Genomic DNA, 24073 nt, shown 5'->3' on the forward strand with positions numbered 1-24073 from the left:
CCAGATGAGATCTGATAGAAGGAAGAAAGTGAGTAACATTTGAAACATTCAAAACATTTATGTCACTTTTAACCGTAGATCCACAGCCCAGAACCTCAAAGTCGTGTCAGACATTTTTACCCTTAGAGCCCTTTCTGCCTGCAGCCGGGGGCGGGGCGGTTTCTCACTGCTCTGCTCCACCGCTCCCACCCTTTGCCTTCTCACTGTCTCTTACTCTGCCTCCTCTCAACTCCCCATCCTTGCATCATCAGCTCCCCTCCCCTCTCCTCTCCTGGCCCTTCCATTGCCTCCTGCTCAGCCTCTGCTGGTGGCTTGGGCTCCTCCATGCAGATGTCTCACCAGGTTCGCACCTTTGACTTGAAGCAGCTTAGGGAGGGATATCTCCCTCCCTAAAGAAAATTCTGGCTCCAGTTCCGAAAACACAAATTTCCTTTTATTACACTAAAACTCCATCTTCTGAGGAGTGCGGATTAGCCAGATGTCATAATGAAGGATTCAGCCTCTGTCCGCAGGTGTGGTCTCCAGGTTTTACCACTTGGAAGACTTGAACCCACTTACACTCGATAAATCTTTGGAGCCACACAAACAGCTATGTTCACTATGGTCCCAATGTCCCCACCTGTGAAGTGGGGATGCTAACAGTTATAAGAGTTCATTTATTTAGTATGTATTTTGACTTGAGTTGAAGACTCTGCAAAAGCTAAAGTAAAGCTTTCACTAAGTCACGTGTCTAGATGGCATTGCTCACCATTTTTCCCCTTAGGATTTTAGGGGTGCATTTTCATATCAGCAGTTTCTCTTTTTTTGTATATACATATTCTTATTGTAGTACGGGCAGTTTACAATGTTGTGTCAATTTCTGGTGTACAGCACAATGCTTCATTCATACATGAACATACACATATTTGTTTTCATATTTTTTTCACCATGTTACTACAAGGTATCGAATACAGTTCCCTGTGCTATACAGCATGAACTTGCTGTTCATCTCTTCTATATATAGTAGTTAGTATCAGCAAATCTCAATATTTTCTTGGAAAAATTGTTGGTTTACACATGTGGGATACCCAGTCACACTATCCATCCTTTGAATGGAAACACACTCACATCCATAGGAGGGGACTTTTGGATGTGGGTCTCAGGGCTGGGAGGACGTGCGCAGGAGCAGCAAAGAAGTGGACCGAGGGGAAGAATCTGGGACCAGAGAAGAGAATGACCAGCACAACACCTGGCAACACCCAGGACAGATGGGAGTAGCTGCTGTTATTTGTCAAATGTCCTGATATTGTAATTCATGCACATATCATGGACTTCTTGTTCTGACCGATGTGTGAGGGGAGTGTGTGTGTGTGTGTGTGTGTGTGTGTGTGTGTGTGTGTGTAGGGTGGAGCAGCCTTTCTGAAATGGGAACTTCTCATCAGAGGTGGCCTGCTAGCCACAGGTTCCTCTTAAACCAGAGGGACGTCTCTCACTCTTCTTTTAAAAATTGAAATATAGTTAATTTACAAATTAAAGTGATTCAGTTATACATATGTATATATATTCATTTTCATATTCTATTCTATTATAGTTTATTACAAGATATTGAATATGGTTCCATACACTATACAATAGGACCTTGTTGTTTATTCTGTATACAGTATACAGTAGTGTGTATCTGCTAATCCCAAACTCCCATTTTATTCTCCCTCCCCTTCCCCTTTGGTAATCATAAATTTGTTTTCTATGTCTGTGAGTCTCTTCCTGTTTTGTAAATAAGTTCATTTTTGTCATTTTTTTTAGATTTCACATATAAGTGATACCATATGATATTTGTCTTTTTCTGACTTATTTCATTTAGTAGGATGATCTCTAGGTCCACCCATGTTGCTGCAAATGGCATGATTTTATTCTTTTTTATGGCTGAGTAATATTTTATTGTATGTATATATATACCACATCTTCTTTATCCAATCAATTGTCGATGGACATATAGGTTATTTCCATGTCTTGGCTACTGTAAATAGTGCTGTGATGAACATTGGGGTGTATGTATATTTTCAAGTTAGAGTTTTCTCCTGATATATGCCCTATTATGGATCACTGGATCATATGGTAACTCTATCTTATTTTTTTAAGGAACCTCCACACTGTTCTGCACAGTGGCTACACTGATTTGTATTCCCACCAGAAGTGTAAGAGGGTCCCTTTTTCCACAGCCTCTCCAGCATTTATTATTTGTAGGCTTTTTGATGATGGCTATTCTGACCTGTGTGAAGTGACACCTATTGTAGTTTTGATTTGCATTTTTCTGATAATTAGTGATGCTGAGCAGCTTTTCACGTGCTGTTGGCCACCTGTATGCCTTCTTTAGAGAAGAAGAGGGGTAAAAGGCTTAAAAATTGGGAGAAGACCTCTTCATTTGCAGGGAAGGTGGGAGAAGCTAATTCCATAACAATGTATCTTTCACGAGGGAGAAGATCACGGCTCACGTTCAGGGCGTGTGATATTTGGCACAAGGGGGAAAGACCCACAGTGTCTGGAGGCAGAGCCTGACTGTCCTATTTCCTGGTGTAACTGAAGGCAGCTTGGATGTAAATCAGTGGTAACTTTTGCAGAGGCTGAACCTGAGTCAACAGAACCTAGCTCAGCCAGTCCTCACCACGGGGCAGCTACCTTTGTCTTGTGCTCACGTGGTCCTGGAGGTGAGGGGGTGGTCTGAGGGAGGGACCTGAGCCGGTGGGGAGAACACTTTGCCAGCGTGTTTTCCATGAACAGCTTCATAGCTAGAAACAGATGCTCCGGGTGGCTTGCTAGCCAGCAGCATAACGTAGAAAACATTAAAATACAGATCCTTCAAAGCATTCTTAGCTCTACTCCTTGGTTTCTTGGTAGCTTCTCTCATGCCTTAAAAACGGAGAGGAAACCAGCTTTTCCTGGTCCGCGTTCTGTGGGCTTAAGTCGGCTTTGGCCCTGGTTGCTTCCGTGTGTTGGGACTGGCTCTTGTTTAGTCTCCCTCTTGTAGAGCAGCCACTCCAAGCTGCCGAGAGGAGCTTAGCATTTGGCAGCGCCTGTGGAGAAACCCTGTCTATAGCAATGTCCGCAGGAGCTGGAAGGGATGACTTATTTCCCACTCACCTCGTGACTCCCGTGCTTTCAGGAGGGGTGGGTGGCAGAGACGGGGACTGGCGCGCATTAACTCCATCTCCGGAAATAACTGGGGCTGCAGATCTCCTGGGATTTATTGGGGGATCTTGTAGGGTCTGAGACTTGGACTCTCACTCAGGTGGATTCACAGGTTAGAAAAAAAAAAAACTTGTGCTGGAAGGGAATCTGGCCATGTGTCCTCCCTGCCTCCTTTCTAATTTTTAAGCCTGATGCCTTTGGCTTAGAGACCATAAATTATGGAACCGCAGTGATTTCAGACCTCAGAGATCATCTGCTTGAACCCCAGTCTTTTATGGAGGAGAAATTAAGGAAGCGAGACGTTAACTGAATTTCCTGAGGTTGGTTATGGAAGTGCGGCTGGAACTCAGCATCCTCATCCTTTCTACACCGTCACTCAAAGTTCCCTGATTGCCGCTCCTCTCTCTCTCTCTCTCTTTTTTTGCACCAGCCCAAGGGATTCTCGGTGGAGACCCCTACACCGGACCCAGCCCCCACTGCCCTGGCGGAGCCTTTCTATAATCTGGGCGTATTTCCTCCAAATGAGTACAAGATACAACCTGTGTCTAGAGATTACTGATTCTGAGAAGGCTTAACCTGAAAACTAAGTGCTTTAGAGAAAATACTGTTTAATCAGAGAGGCATATGCTTTCCAGGTAATAAAATCACTTGTCTAATTGGGCAGGTTGGAGGTACCCTTCACCCTGGCTGGTGCTTCATAACCGTGTCTCCATCTCTTTGTCCTCCCCACCTGTACTCTGGCCCCCATCCACGTGAGGAAGATTTCTATCATTTATAGACACTTCTCTCTAGATTTTGATTTGTATTGGAAAAGAATTCCCCGAGGAGCACGGCTAACTCCCAGCCTGCTCTTAATCGGACCTTTGCTGGCCCAGCTCTACGGAGGAAGGCTTCCTCCACCACCCCGTCCACAAAGGGGAGCTGGGGGCTAACTGAGTGGCCCCCGGCTTGTGGGGCTCCTCTCTCTCGTGGGTCCAGCTGTTTTACTGGACACTGTTTCATCAGTCTTCCCAGCTGCTTTCCTCCTTTTCTATTGGTGAGGTAAACGTTTCTCTTTCTTCCCTGAGCAATACTTTATGATCGATTCCTGTGTTTTGTTTTAGCCACTTTGAAAAAGTGGGGTGGACTCCCAACCAAAATTCAGTTTGGATGTTGAGACTGATGACGCCACACTCACGCCAGGAGGGGATATGAAATGTGTGTCACCTACATGATGAGGCTTGTGGGGAGAGTGGGACATGCTTCCCAAGCTGGTTCAAAAATGTCTTGAGAGAAAAAGGAAGAGAGATAGGCTTGTGGTTTTTAACAGTTAAAAGTTGGGGTCCGGGTGAAGGTCCTGGCAGGAGAAAAAGCTTACGTGTTTCGACTCTCCCTCCGGGCCAAAAGAGGGCGCACTTGGGCCTCCTTACGAGATACGGGTTTGAGGGGAAGCGGGAGGGATGAGGCTTAAAAGCTGTCAGCAGCCAAACATAAGAAAATGGAGCCAGACTCTTTATTATGGGATTATTTTGGATTTAAGAACAATTGTTCAAAATTAGGAAAAATTTTGTCATGTCGCACAGGATTGACTTCTCCTTGATTGATAACCAAATTTGGGGAGTTGCAAGTGGTTGATGAACAAAGCCAGCAAAACACTGTCCACCGCCCTTCCTAATTGCTGTTGTGCACTAAGCCATCAGCAAGTGACCCCACAGCATTCTCTGTTTGGCTCTGAAGGTGCAGGTAATGACTCTCTGGAAACATAGGGAATGAGGAAAATAGTCTTTATCACTTGTTTCCAAATTATTTCCTCATTCAGAGTCTCAACTGTCCTACTCATGATGAAATTCCAATGAAAGTGAAGATCCACATGCTGCTAATTTCCAAATTTGCATATCGAGTCCTGACTTCTTCCCTGAGATCCAGACGCAGATCCATGTGCTTCCTTGACAGTTCCATGTGTGAGTCTAGAAGGCATGTCAAGTTCAATGTGTTCCAGGTACAGCTATTGATTTGCTCTCCAAACTCTGATCCTTCTCTTAACTTTGTCATGACATAAATGCCCCCACCGTCTTCTAGCCATGTAATCCAAAATTCTCCAAGTCACTCTTGACTGCTCTCTTGCCCTTACCCTCTGCAAGTCTTGTGGGTCGACTTACAAAACATAACCCAAATCTTACCTCGTTTTTCCCCTCTTCATTCCCTAAGCATCGTAGCTGCCTTTCTCCTACAGAGGAGCACACTGCAGGAGCCCAGAACAGTCCCCTGACTCTTTACCTGTGTCCCTGCCATGGGTTGAACTGTGTCCCCAGAAAAGATGTATTTAAGTCTTAACCCCTAGAAATTTTAAATGTGACCTTATTTAGAAATAGGGTCTTTACAGATGCGATCAAGTAAAGATGAAGCCTTTAGGGTGAGCCCTAATTCAGTCTGTCTGGTGTCCTTATAAGAAGAGGAGACATGGAAACACACACAGGGAAGACAGCCACGTGAGGATGGAGGCAGAGGGTGGAGTGATGCTGCCACCAGTCCAGGAATGCCTGGGGCTCCCAGGAGCTGGAAGAGTCAAGAAAGTCTTCCCCAGGGACTTGGGAGGGACCATGACCTGTCAACACCTAGGATTTGGACTTCTGGCCTCTAGAACTGTGAGACAATATATTTTTTATATTTTAGGCCACCAGGTTGGGGGACTTTGTTATGGCAGCTGTAAGAAGCTAATACAGGCCTTATAATCATTTTTTGCACAATGCCAGAGGGACCTTTTGGAACTTAATTCAGATTGTGCCCTTTCTCTGCATAAAAACCTCTATTGATTTTCTCTGAATTTAGGGTGAAATCCAAACACTTTGCCAGGACCAGCAAGACCTCACACGCCTGGCCCTGATGACCTCTGGTCTCACCACTTACCCTCTCTGCTCTGTTCCTCTTGTTTGTGTCTGGAACATGACTTGCTGAGTCTTTCCACTTGCTGGGGCTGTGGCCCTGAAGGAATCAGCTGGAGTCACTAAGATCACACTGAGCCTTGCCCTGTTTTATCTCCTCCAGAGCCTTACTCCAACGTGACATTTCTGTTCTAGTCCGTTGTTGGTCCCGGTCCCTCTATGGTGGAGCTCATGAGATCTGAGCCCGTCAGGGCTGCTGTGTCTGTGCTGTGCAGCTGGAGTGGGAGCTTCGTATCTGTTTGATGAGTGAATGTATGATATGTTCAATGTGTAAAAAAGTGTTTTGCTTTTATTGTGGACACCAATAAGTGAAAATAAACTTTCTACTTACTGAATGTATTGACATTTTCTTAAGTATATTTGCAGAAGTGCAATTCACACTTTCCCCCAATTAATCTCCTTTGTTTCTTAATCCAGAAAGAGCAGTCAAGCCTCAGACAAGGAGAAGTCCAAAGACACCTCAACACACCTAGCGACGGAGAAATCACCTGTCTGCATGAAACCAGAGAGTCTCGGTCTGAGTGAGACTCATTCCACCTTTTTCAAGGGGCATCCCATGTGACTACAGGGTTAAATACTGCTTGATCAAGCAAACATAACACAGTGTTAACCGGTGGTGCATCTAGGTGAAGAGTGTATGGGTATTTGTTGTATCATTCTGTCATCTTGCCCTAGGTTTGAAAATGTTTTAAATTAAAAGTTGGAGAAAAGTTAGCCAACGAAAGAAAATACTGTATGATTTCAAATTGCCTTTAGAAGAACTTTGAGTTGTAAAACTGAAGGATGAACCACCTGATTGTATCAGAAATTTGACTAGGATATTTGGTTAATTCAGGAATATAATGCATTTATTGGCCAATATATCTATTTTATGTATAAACTTTTTTAATTAAAAAAATTTTTTAATGGAGGTACAGAGAATTGAACCCAGGACCTTGTGCATGCTAAGCACATATTCTACCACGGGGCTATTACCCTGCCCCTATTTTATGTATTTTTAAAGTCAGTTAGAGGTCTGTGCAAAATGAGCGTTCCACGATATGTGTTATCTGCTGTGGAAAGCCTGAGATCTAGTCCTCATGGGTGAATGGCATTCCATGTTGTCCCCCAAGAGACCTCACCCCTCAGTGCCTTTCACAGAGGGACCGACCTCTGTGGAACTTCAAATGTGTTTCCAAGTGCTCTTCCTGGAACTGTGTCTGGTAACCCCAGACTTGTGAAGCAGGACTTTGCCGTTTGTGTTTAAGCTCTGTCCAACTTTCAGGGAGTTGCTGGGCCTCTGGTTCTCCTCTTTGGACAACTGGAACAAAGAATGAAATTCTAGAATTCTCTTATGGAATGCAACGAAAGCAATTTTAAGAGGGAAGTTTAAGATAATAGATGCCTCCATCAAGAAACAAGAAAAATCTCCAATAAACAACCTAACTTTGCACCTTTAGGAAGTAGAAGAAGAACAAAGTCCAAAGTTAGTAGAAGGAAGGAAATAACAAAGGTTAGATAGGAAATAAATGAAATAGAGACTAAAAAGACAATAGAAAAGGTCAACAAAATTAAGAGCTGATTTTCTGAAGAGATAAACATAATTGACAAAACTTTAGTTAGATTCACCCAGAATTTTCTTAGGTGTGGTGAGCGAAAATTAACAAAGTTTCTTTTGGAAGATATGACCTAAAAATTAAGTGACACACCAATAATGGAAAGCTATGACAGAAGTAGCTCAGAAAGATCGATACTCATTTTTCTTGAGAACTTATTGTTCTAAATATGATATTTTGCCTTTTGTCCTGGGAGACTAAATAAAAGGAGGGGTGTGAAAATGGGAAAAGTCTTAAAAGTACATAAATTATGACAAGGAGAGCTGGGGTTTGAAGTTATTATTTTGGGCTTTGCACATTGAATCACTTGATGAATGAAAAGGATTTGATTTTGTCCATCTTTTAACTGGTAGAGAGCTTTTCTGAAGAATGACAGGATGGGGTCAGCAGGGCAGACACTGACTGTTTTATTGCTCTCTGGAGGGGAGGGGAATAAGCAAGGCTCATCTGTGTTATGTTACTGAAAGTACAACTTGACCCTTACAATTGCCTAACTGTCCTGCAATTTCTTCTTCTGTGCTTTTAGTCGCCTGCACACAGCCTCCTGGAACCTGGGTCCTGCTGAGCTTCCCCCTCCCCAACCCCACCTGGGACCCTCACTGCCCTCTGCCTCGGGGCACTGGTAGAAGAGGAGGCCCATGTTCCATTTCCGCTGTCACCCTCTACTCCTGGCAGGGCTTGGTCGTGGGTCCAAGAGAGTCAGAGTCAAGTGCAGGCCCCATGGCATCTGGGACGAGGCAAGGCAGTTGTGTTCTGCCCTGGGCTGGCTGAGCCCAGCTTTCGCAGGGGCCTCTCACCCACTTCCAGTCCAGGTGCCCACTATGTCCCGCACAAAGGAATCACCAGTTCCTTGCGTGTTGGGGCGATGGGGCCAAGGGAAGGGGAGGTTCACTTCTGCACCCCACTGGGGCCCTGCATTTTCATTTTGTATTGGGCTCCACAAATTATGTAGCTGGCCCTGAGTGCCACAACCTGGGGCAGTGGCGAAGCAGCAGACGAGCGGAGGCCGGGTAGCGGATTCATTCTTCCCATTCATTTCATCCCTGGTTGATTCTGGTCTCAGGATATGAAGCTTTCCTTTAAGAAACTTTATCGACACTACTGGGATTTCTTGTCTTTATTTGCATAATTTTTCTGTTCTGGAATGTCTTCTCCTGGCCTCTCTGATTTTCCTTAGTCTTGAAGCCCAAATCAAGTTGCATCTCTCCAGGCAACATTGCTGATTCTCTGCACTGAACTCAGCCTGTCTCTTTCCTAGTACAATTTACCAATTAAACATAGATTTCTTATCATGCATCCAGTGTTCATTGTTTGGCCTTGTTACTGACATTTTCACGTGCTGCTGTTTTGTTTGCATTACTCTGTTCTTGGTTCAGTCTCCTGGTAGATGCAGGAGACGCTTTTTGGGAGGGTGAGGTAATTAGGTTTATTTATTTATTTAAAAACTCCTTTTTTTTTGTTTTTTTTAAATGGAGATACTGGGGATTGCACCCAGGACCTTGTGCAGGCTGAGCACCTGCTCTATGGCTGAGCTTTACCCTCCCCCCTCATATTTGTTGATTGAATGACACATTGGGTGTGTCATAGCATTTTTGGAAAATAAGGGAAGGATCAAGGCTGTCCTTCCTTCAGATGTTACTGATTGGTCAAAATCAAACTCCTGATTTACATGATTTTTTAAATTGAGGTATAGATGATTTGCAAAGTTGTGTTAATTTCCGGTGTACCTGATAAGCGATTTTTGAATGATAAATTAGAGAAGAAGGAATGATCAGTTAGAAACTGATAAGGAAAAAAATGAAATATTTCAGCCAGAAGATAATGTTTTCTGCAGCAGTGGGTTTATTTTATTTGAACCTTGTTTCCATCACGAGGTTCCTATAACTCTGAATGTTTAGATCCAATTCTCACTCTGACATGAGACGTATGTCCCTTTTCAGATCCACAAATTATGTTTTGTAGCCCAACAAGGAGAGTAAGTAAAGTTCTGGGAACTCAGGCAACACTGCCTCAGTCCTGCTCAGCTTTTCAGAGTCCCCGAGCCTGGGGCTAATATATTCAGGTCACATTTTGCCTTCCTCTTTGCTGCATTTTCCCCCTGACTTTGGTGATTTCCTGGGTCTCTTGAATTTCCATAGCTCCCACTGCAGGATCCACCACAGCCAGGCCCCGGGACTCAAAGGGTTTCATTTCACCAAAAGATGCCCCTTTTCTGTTTCCTTCCTGCGACCAAAGTGAACACAAGGGCTGTTAGCTCAGTTTTCAGAGGATTTCTCAGACCCCGCTTTAAAATCACGAGTGAAGTCAGCGCTTCTATTGTACAGGGAAGCTTGTGTGTTTCCTCGCTTGGGTGTAAGAGACAGCCAGGGAGGTGCTTCCCTCCCGGAGCCACTAAGGAGTTTGAAAACAGGCTTCGGGTTGTATGAAAAGGTCTCTATTCTTTCTTAAAGTTTTCACAGAGTCCCAGGCCAGAAAACAAAACAAGATTGCTTTATTAGTCACCCAACGAGAGAAGAAAGCCACCCACTTCTCCAACGCTTCCTTTCAAAGTAACTTCCACGACCTTGACTGCTTCATGGAATTAATTAGAAACAACAGTAAGGAGGCTGTGGGTGATCTTGTCTTTAGGTGACATTTCAGAACTTCCCTGATGAGCCTCAGACCCACCTTACTGCCATCCTTGATGCAGACTTTGTCCCTCCCGAGAGGGGCTCAGACCACCCTGCCCCCTTGTTGCTGCCGTCAACCAGGGCCTTCCTGGGCCCCGCAAACCCACCCGACAGGCTGCCGCTCTACTCAGGCACATGTGGGGGCTGAGCTCAGTCCCTAAGCCCTGCAGCCCCCTAAGCTCTGGCCCTGACTGAAGCCCCCTGCTGGGTTAAGGATGGTGGACCACCCAGAAGCTCACTTCCCAGCATAGTTCTTGTCCTGTGAGGAGAGGGAAGAGACGGAAAACTTTGCTCCCAGATGTCTGCCCTGGCCAGGCACTGTGCCAGGAGGAATCCTACTCATGTGTAATCTCATTTCATCATGTAAGTGACCCTGTGAGGCAGAGACAATTGTGTCAATGACATAGAAGGAGAAACAGATTCAGAAAGATTAAAAAATGTATTGAAGAGTGCATTGCATTCCAGCAGTTTCCAAATCAAAACTATAATGAGGTGTCACCTCACATTGGTCAGAACGGCCATCACTAAAAAAACCCACAAATAATAAATGCTAGAGAGGGTGTGGACAAAAAGGAGCCCTCCTACATTGTTGGTGGGAATATAAATTGGTGCAGCCATTATGGAAAACAGTATGGAGGTCTCTCAAAAAGCTAAAAATGGTTACCATATGATCCAGCAATCCCACTCCTGGGCATATATCCAGAGAGAACTCTAACTTGAAAAGACACATGCACCCCAATGTTTATAGCAGCACTATATACAATAATCAAGACATGGAAGCAACCTACATGTCCATTGATGGATGAGTGAATAAAGAAGAATATCTATGATGGAATACTACTCAGCCATGAAAAGAATGAAATAATATCATTTGCAGCAATATGGATGGACCTAGAGATTATCATACTAAGTGAAGTAAGTCAGAGAAAGACAAGTATCATATGATATCACTTATATGTGGAATCTTAAAAAAATGATACAAATGAACTTACGTACAAACCAAAATAGATTCACAGACATAGAAAACAAACTCTGGTTTCCAAAGGGGGAAGGGGTGGGGAGCGTTTGGGATTAACATATATTCACCACTATATATAAAATAGATAAACAACAAAGACCTATTATTACAGAACAGGGAACTCTATTCAGTATCTTTTAATAACCTGCAATGGAAAGGAACCGGAGAAAGAATATATACAAGTATGTATCACTGAGTCACTTTGCTGTACACCTGAAACTAACACAACATTGTGACTCAACTATACTTCAATTAAAAAAAAAAAAGACAAAGACAGTAGGGCGGTCTGCTCTTGTGAAGATGCACAATTAAATTTCGTTGAGTAACCACTAACCACATGAGAGCTATCCAGTTGGCCAGTTTCTAGATTAAATTGTGGCAGGTAAGTTACTTGGAAAAAAACGGAGTTGATTTCCACTTGACCACATTAAATCTCTGTGAATTAATGACTGAAAATAGTTCTGTATGTTCACATAGGATTTGAAGTTTATTTCAAGAATTATTCAAATATGGAAATAAATTAGCTTCAGAACACAAATTCTCAGCATTTGGAGTACGGGCATCTTAGTTGGCCTACCCAAACTCCATTGAAAACACAAATATTATTTAATTTCCCATCTTAATTCTTGGCTGTTTTTTCCTTGGGAAAGAGCTTCCAAAATATATGGTATTTTGGGTATATATTTTATTTGTTGGCCTAGTTTCTCTTTTGCTGGGAAATAATCACAATCGTAGCTAATATTTATATAGACCTTACGATGTGCCAGGCACTGCCTTTAGGGCTTTACGTATTTGAACTCATTTAATCACCACAACAATCCTGGGAGGTGGGTACTGTTATTATCTCCATCTTAACATGTAAGGAAATTGAGGCCCAGATTGAGGCCCAGAGAGGTTAAGAACTTGCCCAAGGACACACAGCTGGTAGATGGTGGAGCCAAGGCTTGCAGCCAGGCAGTCTGGGTCTAGAATATGCTCAGTCTGTGGGTTATGAGACAGATGGTAGGATTGTCAGGTTGTATTAGAGGATGCCAAAGTGAAATGTAAGTGCACCTTTATTTAAAAATAATAGTTTATTGTGGGGAGGGTGTAGCTCAGTGGTAGAGCGCATGCTTAGCATGCACAAGGTCCTGGGTTCAATTCCCAGCACTTCCATTAACAAACAAACAAACCTAATTACTCTCCTCCCCCCCCCCCCCAAATTAAAAAAAAATCCAGAGGGGAGCAAAACAAAACTAAATTGAGAAAACTAAGTTTTGTCATCTATAGAAAGGGGGTGCTAATAATTGACTTCAAAGTGGAGTTGGGAAGGTCACAGGTCATAGTCTGTGCAAAAGCGCTTTGTAAACTGCAGACAACTCTTTGCATATGCACATCACCTTTATTTCATGTATTCAACACGCACTTACTAATTGCCTCTTCTGTGGCTGGTAGTGAGGGTATAATGCCTTCTTGGAACTTACCTTCTGTAGGGGTGCCAGACATTAATCACACCAACTCAGTAAGACCCAAATCAGTGTATGTGGCAAAGAGACATGGGCTAGATAATAAGCGCAACTGACGGGGGTGTGACCTGCTCAGAGATGTTAGGAAGGTTCAGCTGGAAAGTGAGGTTCCAGCAGAGCTCAGAGGCAGGATGGAGGGAGAAGTGTGCCAAGTGAAGGGAAGGGCATGTAGTGTGTATGAGGGACAGATAAAGGGCAGTGTGGCTGGAACCCAGTGGCTGTGGAGAGAGCCACGAGGCCCTGGTAGGCCACATTTGTAGTTTTGCTTCCTAAGAGCGATGGGAAACTGTTGCAATGTTTTAATCAGTGGGGGCAGAACGGGCTGAAAGAAGACAGAATAAATGCAGGGGACTATTCAGAAGGGCAGTGCAAGGTCTGGGAGAGGGGTGAGAAGATGGTGGCTTGAACCAAGTTCATAGAGGCAGAGATGAGGAGAAGGAGAGTGGTTTTGAGGGAGAATTTGAAGATGAAATCTAAATGCATACTGTTGAGCTGAGGAATATGGATTTGGTTACCTTACTGACTCCACTGGAAAGGGTGATCTGAGGGGGTGCCTCCCTGGCGGGCCATCTTTGGATGTGGACCTACTGGTTTCTCTACAAGAAAAGGCCCTGAAAGGCTCTCTTTTTGCACCAAAATACCATCAATAACAAAGGGAGAAAGCTGTGCCTTCTCTCTTAGCAGCCCTCCTTCATCATGGATCTTTTTCTAACAAATCTTTATATCTTCTGGATATAAAAATACGAATATCCTTTGACCTGGCAATTGTACTTCTAGGAATCGAGTCTATAGAACTAAAAACACCAGGAAGCAATGACATGTATAAGGATGTTTATAGTGACAAAAAAAAGTTAACAAAGGGAATATTTACTTCAGGGAAATGGTCAAACAATTTGTGGCATATATTAAATTATTATGCAAGCATTAAAGAGGATGAATAGAGCAAAACCAGTTGATTTGATAGAGCCAAGTGAGAAAATCAAGAACCAGAACTGTGTGTAATATGTTCACAGTGTGTGTGTGTATATATATATATAGTATAGTATATGTTTATGTGTCTAAGTATATGTAACTCAAAAGTGTAAGCTCAAATAGCACAGGAATTTGGTTTATTGTTCCCCACATAATCTACAATACTTAGAAGAGTAGTATAAAGTTGTAGAAAACATTAGAAAGGCAGATACTAGATTGAGGAATTTCCAGTGTGTGTGGTTATATGGGTAAAAAAAACCCATACAGCTTATATATTGCCACATTTATATATTTACATAAAATTCTATGTATATATGTTCAAAGAAGATATGTCTGTTTAAAAAGTAAAAGAGTTCATGCCAATTTTGCATTCTACTTCATGTGTGTTTATACTTAAAGTCTATATTCATTTTAATTTACAAATATTTTAAAGTAAAATGTTTTAAATAACTTGTATGAAATTCTTTCAAAAGATTTATCCTCAATTCAAACCATGACTGTCGTATTAAAGAATGATTCGGTTTCAGATGCGTTAATAGTACTGTGGTTATGTTAAAGCGAAAAATCCCAACAAACTCTTGATCTTTGTGAAATGCATACTGAAGTATTTAGGGATGAACTGACAGAGCGTCTGCGGTTTGCTTCCGTGTGGCTGGGGTGGGTTCAAGTGGGAAGGGGCCTGCTTGTCCAAAGCACAGAGGGCCTCATCCTGTTATCATCCGAACTTTCTCTGAGTGGACTGTCGGTCAGCGACTGCAGTGGGTTATGACTTAATCCTTCGGGAACTGGATGGTGAGCAGTGCTCTTGGTTCTTTTTGGCTCATACCATGGTTAACTCTCTTTAGCTAACTCTCAAACTTATATTTCATAGCAATGATCTGTTCTGAAATGTTGCTTAAATCTTTGCTACTTGCACCATAGTCGTTAATTTAAGATGATTATTTGCAGTACTGTTATTACTTCAGAATATAAATAAAATCTGTTCATTAAGTCAACTTTGAGAGTCACTCTTTATTAAGGCAAAAATAGATCAACTTACTGAATTTCACCTTTTGTCAGACGATTTTCTTTTTCCACTTGAAGATAAATGACAATTCCCAGCTCCGTTTGCAAGTTCTCACCACTGCTCTGGCTGTGTCCGCCATTCGTCTGTGTGGTACTGCAGGTGTCACAATCACTTTCTGTTTTCTGTACACATTTCTAAAGATACAGGCATTTTCCAACCATCTTTTGTGTTGCTTTACCAAGAAGATCCCTCCAGCCAGCAACCCAACAGAGGCATCCACTAACTCACTCAGTCAATCATTAGTGACACTACAGTGTAGCCAGGGAGATGAATCTCATTAATCGCCATTGCCTGATAAGATGGGTTAAGGGCTAAATTCTGTGGAGAGACTGTAAATGTTAAAACTCATCTTCTAATAAGTTCCTTTACCCCTACCCTTTTGTCCTCAAGACCAAACAGTTTCCCACAGACATTCTTTCTAACGTGATGCTTCTGAAGGTCAGAGAGGGTATGTGGCTTGAAGCTAATATACAGAAGATTTCCATTTCTGTAATATTGTGATTTATAAGAAATAGATACTTGGTCATTTAGATGACCAAAATATTTTTCTTGTCTATATTTGGTCTTCATCTGTGGTTCTTGGCTCATAGCCCCCTAAACCCTTGGAATTTCTTTAGTGATAAGAGTAATGGGAACATCTTTTGTTATAATATTTGTTCTCTTGTCCTCAGTTCCTAAAAATGCTTCAGAGACATAAAGGTGAAATGGGTATCTTGTTATACCAAATTCCTTTCCATCACAACTGAGTTTATGTTAATGGGGTGACTTGGAAAGTACTAAGGATGGGGGCTGGTTGCCAGGGGAACCAACCTTCAATAGAAGGTGGGGCTGATTTCCAGGGAAGGGAGTGGGACTAGAGGTTGAATCAATCACCAATGACCAATGAGTTCATCAATCATGCCTATGTAATGAAGGCTCCATAAAACCCCCCAAAGAAGGGGGTTTAGTCAGCTTCCCGACTGGGGAAACAGAGTGCTTCCAGGTACGACTGTGCTGGACTCTAAGCTCTACAATGACAGAAGCACCTATGTTCAGGACCTTGCCCCATGTGTCTCTTCATTTGGCTGTTGAATCGTATCCTTTAGTATCTTTTGTAATAAATGGGTAATCTAGTGAGTGAATGGGTTTCCCAAGTTTCCTGAGCTGCTTTAGCCAAGTGACTGAACCCAAAAAGGGGGTCATGGGAACCTCTGACTTATTGCCAGTTGGTCAGAAGTAGAGGTAACAATCTGGACTTGAATTGGCATGTGTGGAGAGGGTTGATGGAACTGGTAGGTAGTTAGGTAAGTGGGGGAACTGGGCAGACAGGTGGAGGAGAGGGAGGATGGTCCAGAAGATGGTGTCATGCCCGCCTCCAGCATAAAGGGACTTTACTTCCTCTAAGTGAGCGCCAGCAAGAAACCAGTTAGAACCCAACAGCTGACTGCGCGACAGCAGAAAGGACTTAAACTGACATGACTAGTGTTCACTGTATTATAATTAACATTGCAACTTAGGCCCCCTCTTAATGGGTTTTTCTGCATACACCATGGGTAAGGACATGCGCAAAGGGGCCAGACATGACTAAGCATTTCAGGGACAAGATCTATCAATCAGTCAAGAGACCACCACTAAGCGAGGGTATAAGAGAAAGGGGAGATAAAATCCACTGCTTTTCCTCCCGTGGGTCAGCCCGTCTCCTGTTCTTGGGGGGTGTACTTTTCCTTTTGCTAAATAAATCTTTTAAAATCTTTTGCTACACAATGCACCGTCTCCCGACTGTAAACTTGTCTTTTGGGTGTGACAAGAACCAGGGTCTTCACTTTTGTGGGTCACAGAACCTCCAACATGTAGCCAGTCAATCAGAAGCAGAGGTAGCAACCTGGGCTCATGCTTGGTGTCTGAGGTGGAGGGCTGTAGGACTGAGCCTGTTACCTGTGGCATCTGATGCTGTCTCCAGGTGGATGGTGTCAGAACTGGTGTCATGGAGCATTGCTCGGTGGGGTAGGGAAAACTCCACCCCATATGTTGGAGTTGTGGGTGCAGAGTCCTTAAATTCCCTTATGCCATTTCATTTCTCTATCCTTAAAACTGACTTCTTCTTCCCAGCTATGAGAAACCCCACTGAGCTTAGGTAGGAGCCAGGGGACTTCTATTGAAATGATTGTGGGACTCTTTCCTGCTGTCTCCTGCCAACAACACATCCATTTCCAAGGCAACTTGACCTCAGAATAGGGTGAAAGTGCTTGCTGGGATAGGTTCAGCCCCTTGTTTTTATTGGGAGCGTCATCAGGGTAGGACAAATGGGTAACAGAGTTCAATTATAAATTCTTAAAGCATTTGAAAATCTCTCTTTTCAAGCTTCAATCTAGTTGCCTCCCAGGGCAGCTGAAAGTTTCATTGTTCAGATCCTGAATCTACATTGCCTATTGGTCTATTGGTTTTCAAAGCCCCTGTTTTTTGCTCATATAAGTCACTTAGAATAACCTTTTAGGGTCTCCTAGTGAAGTGTTTCTATTAGGATGTTGTTTTGCCTGTAGACAGCAGAAAAACCAAATAAAGTGGCCTAAACGGTAAGATTTATGACCATACATAACAAGAGATCATGGATGAGATGGTTGTGTTTCTACCTAAATCTCATTCTTCCAAATTGTGCAATGGTGCCCTCCCACCTTGTCTACCCAAGGATTTCACTTACACTACTACCTTCCTTCCCTTTCTTCAAAATCATGTTTCCATTCTACTGAACAATACACACACAAAGAGTCACATACAAAAGCCCTGAAACATCTATCCTAAAAGAACACTTTTTCTTATTTTTTTTATACCAAATCTCCTTCCAATGGGTGCCCCTACTCACTAACTCTCCTTGTGTTCCTTCAATTTTCTTTTCAATCTTCTCCAATTAAGTTTTTTAAAACTATTGAGATATAATTGACTTGTAACATTATATTAGTTTCCAGCGTACAACATAGTTTGATATTTGTGTATGTTGATAAATGATCACCACAAGTCTAGTTAACGTTCGTCATCTCACAGTTACAAATATTTTCCTTGTGATGAGAACTTTTAAGATTTACTCTAACAACTTTTCAATATACCATACAATATTATCAATTGTAGTTACCATGGTGTACCTCACATCCCCATGACTTATTTATTTTATAACTAGAAGTTTGTACTCTTTGATTCCCTTCACCCATTTCACCTACCCCTCACCCTCTGCCTCAGGCAACCACTAATCTGATCTACTTACGAGCTTGGATTTTTGTTTGTTTTATTTTGTTTTAGATTCCACACATAAATGAGGTCATCTGCTATTTGTCTTTCTCTGACTTATTTCACTTAGCCTAAGGCCCTCAAGGTCCATCTATATTTTTACAAGTGGGAAGATTTCCTTCTTTTTTTTTTAATGGCTAATATTCCATTGTATATATACACCACATTAAAAAAAAATCCATTCATCCATGGATGAATCCTTAGATGGCTTCCATGTCTTGGCTGTTGTAAATAATGCTACAGTGAACATGGGGTGCAGGTATCTTTTTGAGTTAGGGTTTTTGTTTTCTTCAGATTTGTATCCAGGAGTGGAACTGCTGGACCACGTGGTAGTTCTCCTTTTAATTTTTTGAGGAATCTCCATACTATTTTCCATAGTGGCTGCACCAATTTACATTCCCACCAACAGTGCACAAGGGTTCCCTTCTTTCCACATCCTCACCAAGATTGGTTATTTCTTGTTTTTTGGTGATAGACATTAGTAACACCGCAGTAACAGGTGTTTATTCCACTGAAGTGACTCTCATAGAGGTTCCTGATGTACAGACAAATCTAGTGGATGGTTTTCCTTTCTCGACTCAGCAGCAGCATTTGATGTAGTTGATCACTCGCACCTTTGGCTTGAAACACTTTTTTCTTGGCTTCTCCTGTTCCCCTCCTATAGCACTGATACTCCTTCTCCGCCTCTTTTGGGATTCTTCTGGTTTTCTGGACTTCAAATATTGAAATGCCCTGGGGCCTGGGGCCAGTCCTCAGACTTTTCTCCTCTATTCTTGTTCTCCTTGGTGATCGCATCCCGTTGTTTCTGAAACAGAGCCTCTGTACCCCTCTTACCAAATTGAGACTTGAGGACAGGACTTTTGGATGAAGTAGAAAAGGCAGCTTTATTTCTTTGCCAGGGAAAGGAGGTCACAGTGGGCTAATGCCTTTGAGACTGTGAGCCTGTTGGGGAGAAAAGGCAGGGGGTTTTATAGTAAGAGTTCAAGGGGTGGCGCTGGTTTCCATAGAGACCACATACAGGGTAACAATTTGTTGCAAAGTTGTCCTTGTTTTTGTAGATGTGGCAGTCCCCTTTCTTCTGCTGGGTATGAAGTTCACCTCCGGCTTTGGAACTCTTCTAATATCCTTGCCCCTTGAACAGGGGTGCTTAGAAAGGGGGTCTGTGGAAGTGCTTTAGAGGAAAACTTGTGCAGTTTAAAGATAGGTTGGTGTACGCTTCTGGCGTTTTGGGCAGGCTGAGGCTGGGACCTTCTGCTGCATTGTCTGCACTGGTGGGGACAACAGAGCACAAAGAAACCATAAGGGACTAAAAGTAACTGCAGACATGCACAGTTGGGGTGAGTTACGAACAACAAGATGCACAAAATACCCAGCTGCCGTTTTTGAGATGTTGGGAGCAAAAGGAGGGGGAATGGGCAGATCACTCAAGATCCCCCCTGTTCTCCAGCCTAATCCTGGTCAACAAAAGTACAAGGAAACCTCTTTAAACTATTATGCAGTTAAGCAGTTACATATACCATACGGCACTATGACTATAGGGTCCTGCTTGGTTACAGTGTCTCATGGCTTTAAATATCATTCATGTGCTAATGACCCCCCAAGTTAGACCTCCAACTTGCACCTCTCCACCAAACTCCAGACTCATAAATCTAACTTGTAAATCCATCCACAAATCCAGCTTGACTATGGCACGTCTGATTGGCATCTTAAACTTAATTTATCAAAACAGGTTTTGATTTCTTCTCTGCCCCAAATGTGCTCTTCCTTTAGTTGTCCATCTCAGTCAATGGCGACTCCATTCTTCCATTTCTTCCACCCCCAAATCTTGGGCTTATTCTCCACTCTTTCCCTGACATCTCCCAAGCACCCCCAAATCTTCAGATGACACCTGCAGTCTGACAGCGTCTCACCACCCCAGTTCAAGCCATTGTCTGTTCTCACCAGGGGTGTCACTATCACCTCCTAACTAGTCTCTAATTTGACTCTGCTCCCCGCAGTCTTGCCCCACTTCAGTAGCGAGAGTGTTAACATGTATCACAGAGCATGCCCTTTATCTACCCAGAACCCTCCCGTGGCTTCTCCTCTTGCTCAGATTAAAAGCCAGCGTCCTTAGAGCAGCCTGGAAGACCCTACCTCATTCAGACCCTATCTCTCCTACTTCAGCCCTCACTGCTTTCCCTTCATTTACATCTTCCAGACAACATCAACCTCCCTGATATTCCTCAGACTCTCACTTCCCCAGAAGCCCCACCTTAGATCTTTGCATTTGGTTTTCCCTTGGCTTCAGATGCTTAATTACAGACGTTCACACGGCTCACTCCTCACTTCCTTCTGTGTCTGCTCAAAGTTCGTGCCGACCCTTCCATCTGAAATAGCGCCCTCCTCGCCCCATCACTCTCCATCCATGTGCTTTGTTTTTACTTCTTTACTGTCCTTATATTTATAATTTTATAGGACTTCATTTATAATTAAAAATTTTTTTTCTGTTGGTCATTTTCTTTTTTCTTTTCCTTTTTTTCATTGAAGTCAAGTTGGTTTGCAATATTGTGTTAATTTCTGGCATACAGCATAGTGATTCAGTTATATATATATATATATATATATATATATATTCCCTTTTCATTATAGGCTATGACAAGGTATTGAATATAGTTCCCTGCACTATATAGTACATATTGAAATGGTAATATTTTTAATATATTGGGTTAATTAAAACAGATTATAAAAATTTTATTTTTTCTCTTTTACTACTTTGTTCAGTGTGCCTACTGGAAAACTTAAAGTTACATATGTAGCTTGCACATGTGGCTCACATTAAATTCTCTTGGATGATGCTGGCTTAGACCAATGATACATCACTTGAATCATGGGGGGAAGGGGTGCTGGCTAGTATAAAATGAGTATAAAATTGGGGTTCTGCAGTTAGAAGGCAATTAGCAGTGTTTGCTCCAAGGGAGCAGGTGTTTGGAATGTGGGTTTTGGAGCTGAACAAGCAATTGCATCCTAGTTCCACTATTTACCAGTAGGTGACATCTGTGAGCCTCAGTTTCCTCATCTGTAATTGGAGGTAACAATATTTACCACGTAAGGTCATTGTGAGAATTAATGAGATAATATTTATACAATTCTTCACACAGCACGTAGTGAGCAAAAATAAAAAGTACTTACTATCCTGATTTCTCAAGCCTGAGCCCCGCCGCTGGGCGGAATGTCCTCTGCTGGCATCTCAGGTGCTATTGGTATTTGTTCTGAAGTCCAGTTTTCTAAACTACAATATTGGAAACACTTGGACATTGTGGAAACTCATTTTTGGCGTATTGAAGCATCAGTTGGGTAGATGTGAAGTATATTATTCCCAGGATTCAGAATTTATCAAAATCACAGACCCATGGGGATGACGTCATTTTACTTCATTTTATTTAATAGAGATGCTGGGGATTGAAGCAGGACCTTGCGCGTGCTAAGCATGTGCTCTACCTCTGAGCTATACCCACCCCCAAGGTGATGTCATTTTAGCGGAAGTTTCCTTTGCACGACAAAGAATGTCGCAGCATGTAGCTGGAGGGATTCATACATCAGAGTATTTCACCAAATACTAAATGCCAGTTTCTGAGCCTAACAATTGTCAATAATCACACTCTTACCTGCCCTCCAGGGGTTTCAGATCTTGTTCAGCTTTCTTAGGTTTAAGGACACCTGAGAAAGGACCAAAGTTCCCTGTCAAAGCTCTGTGACCTGATACTGGAGGTGGAGCCTGCCTCCGGGAACCGTGCCAATTCATACGGAAGCTGACAGCTTCACCTCCGTGGAAGGAAGCTTTCTATGCAACGTTGATGAGACGTGTTCGAAGTGGGACTCTGCTAGGCTGTCTCCACTCATCACACCCACAATGGACTTAGGATTCTGCTGGTGTCACAAGACATCCTTTTTGGAGAAGCAATGCCTGCTCAGTACTTGGTTTTGCTTCACCTACTGGCCCAGCAGGGGCTGATGGGGAGATAGTATACAGCCGATTGCCAGGTTGAATGGAGCAGCCCGTCGCTCTGAAACAGTCATGGTAATCGATGGTAAAACAGGACCTGAATCATGGACTGTCGGCAAAATTCTCAGAAACATGCCTACTGTATAAAGTAGCAATTCCCAACACTTAACAAAGAGGAAGATGCTGCCGCATGTGTGATTTGTCATTCTTGCTCTCCACCTTTCATTCCTTAAATACACCTTTTAATCTACTTTGAAGGATATACATAAATGTTTTTAACAAGCAATTGCAACTTAATGCTGTTTTTCAGTTTTAAAAGCAATGTGTATTTTCAGAATTTTGCGACTTCACTATACTTCCAATGGACTCCCCTCCCTTGAGGATAATGGGAAAAATCTTGATGTATAAAATAAGATCCAAGGTGTAGAGGGTATAGCTCAGTGGTAGAGCGCACGCTTAGCATGCACAAGGTCCTGGGTTCAATCCCCAGTGCCTCCATTAAAAGAATAAACTTAATTACCCCCTCCCCCCAAAATAAAATAAAAAAAACTTAAAAATAAGATCCAGCTCTGTTCCTTGTGTTCCTCCTGCTCTTAGATATGTTTCATAGTAACTCTGCCCTGTCGTTTCAAGCGCTGGAATATTGTTGAATAAAGTGAGGAGCAGGATGAAGGTGAGCATCACAGTTCTTGGACTTTCCTTAGAAAGAACAGTTTTGTCTTCTTCCTTCGGTACTTACCCATAAGTGGATATGTGATTATTCTTAAATTGTTGCCTGACAATTGCTAAGTAATTTTCTGCTCATATATGTCACCCTTCAATCAAATGATATGCTCCTGAATGGCGGGGGAGTTAGTCTTTGGATTTCAGAGACGGGAATTCTACTCCACGCAGCTTAAGTAGGAGCCGGGATTACCGACTCCTGTAACTGGGGAAGGCAGGCTGCACTCAGGAAACCCGACTCTGCTGTCAGAGTGTGCCCTCACTCTCCATCCCACATCTCATCTTCTGTCTTGTGTCTGCTTTATTCTCTCTTATGACGGGGGTTTCCTCTATGTGGTAGGTGGTGGGGGTGGGCAGCAGTAATGAGTGGAGAGCAGGCGACCTGGAAGCAGACAGCTACAGACTTTTATCATCCCAGCTGTTGTCTGATGAACTTGGCTGGCCTTTGTCCCTGATTCCTGGAAGAAAGCCTCAAAACTCTTGGAATTTCCCGAGTGATAGGAGTGTCTTTGTGATTCATCGTGGGTTGCTTGGACCACACCTGAGTTTATACTAACAAGGTGACTCGTGGTTGGCACCTAGATGGTTTTAAGATGGGGGGTGGCAGTGCCAGCAAGGCCAACCATGTGATTAGAGGGTTGGGGCTGTGAGCCAGTGATACCAGCCCATTGTTCTGTGGGGAAAGGAGGGTGGGGACTGAGTTCAATCACATGGCCAGGATCCTATCCATCATACCTATAGATTGAAACCCCAATAAAAACTCTGGAAGTCATATGTCAGTGTGCTGGGAGAGTGACACATCCTGAGCTTTGCATTTGGAACCCTCCCAGATATTGCCCTGTGTGTCTCTTCATTTGGTTGGTACTGTTTTGCTATAATAAGGCTGCACAATGTTTTCTTGAGTTCTCTGAGTTGTCCTAGTGAATTATTTCACCTGAGAAGGTGGTGGGACCACCCCCCCACCTGAATTTGTAGCAGTGGGTCAGAAATATGGGTAGCCTGGGGACCCCGAACTGGTAGCTGGTGTCTGAAGTGAGGGTGATCTGTAGAGGACTTTGCCCTTAATCTGTGACATTTGACCTAATCCTGGGTAGTTAGTGTCAAAATTGCATTGCACCAACGTTGGTGCCATTTCCAACATCAAAATGGAAAATTCCACACTAAGACTTTGGTTGGACAGACTGGGTAATGCTGCCACC

Source organism: Camelus dromedarius, chromosome 6 (genome assembly GCF_036321535.1).
Source record: "Camelus dromedarius isolate mCamDro1 chromosome 6, mCamDro1.pat, whole genome shotgun sequence".
Taxonomy (NCBI): domain Eukaryota; kingdom Metazoa; phylum Chordata; class Mammalia; order Artiodactyla; family Camelidae; genus Camelus; species Camelus dromedarius.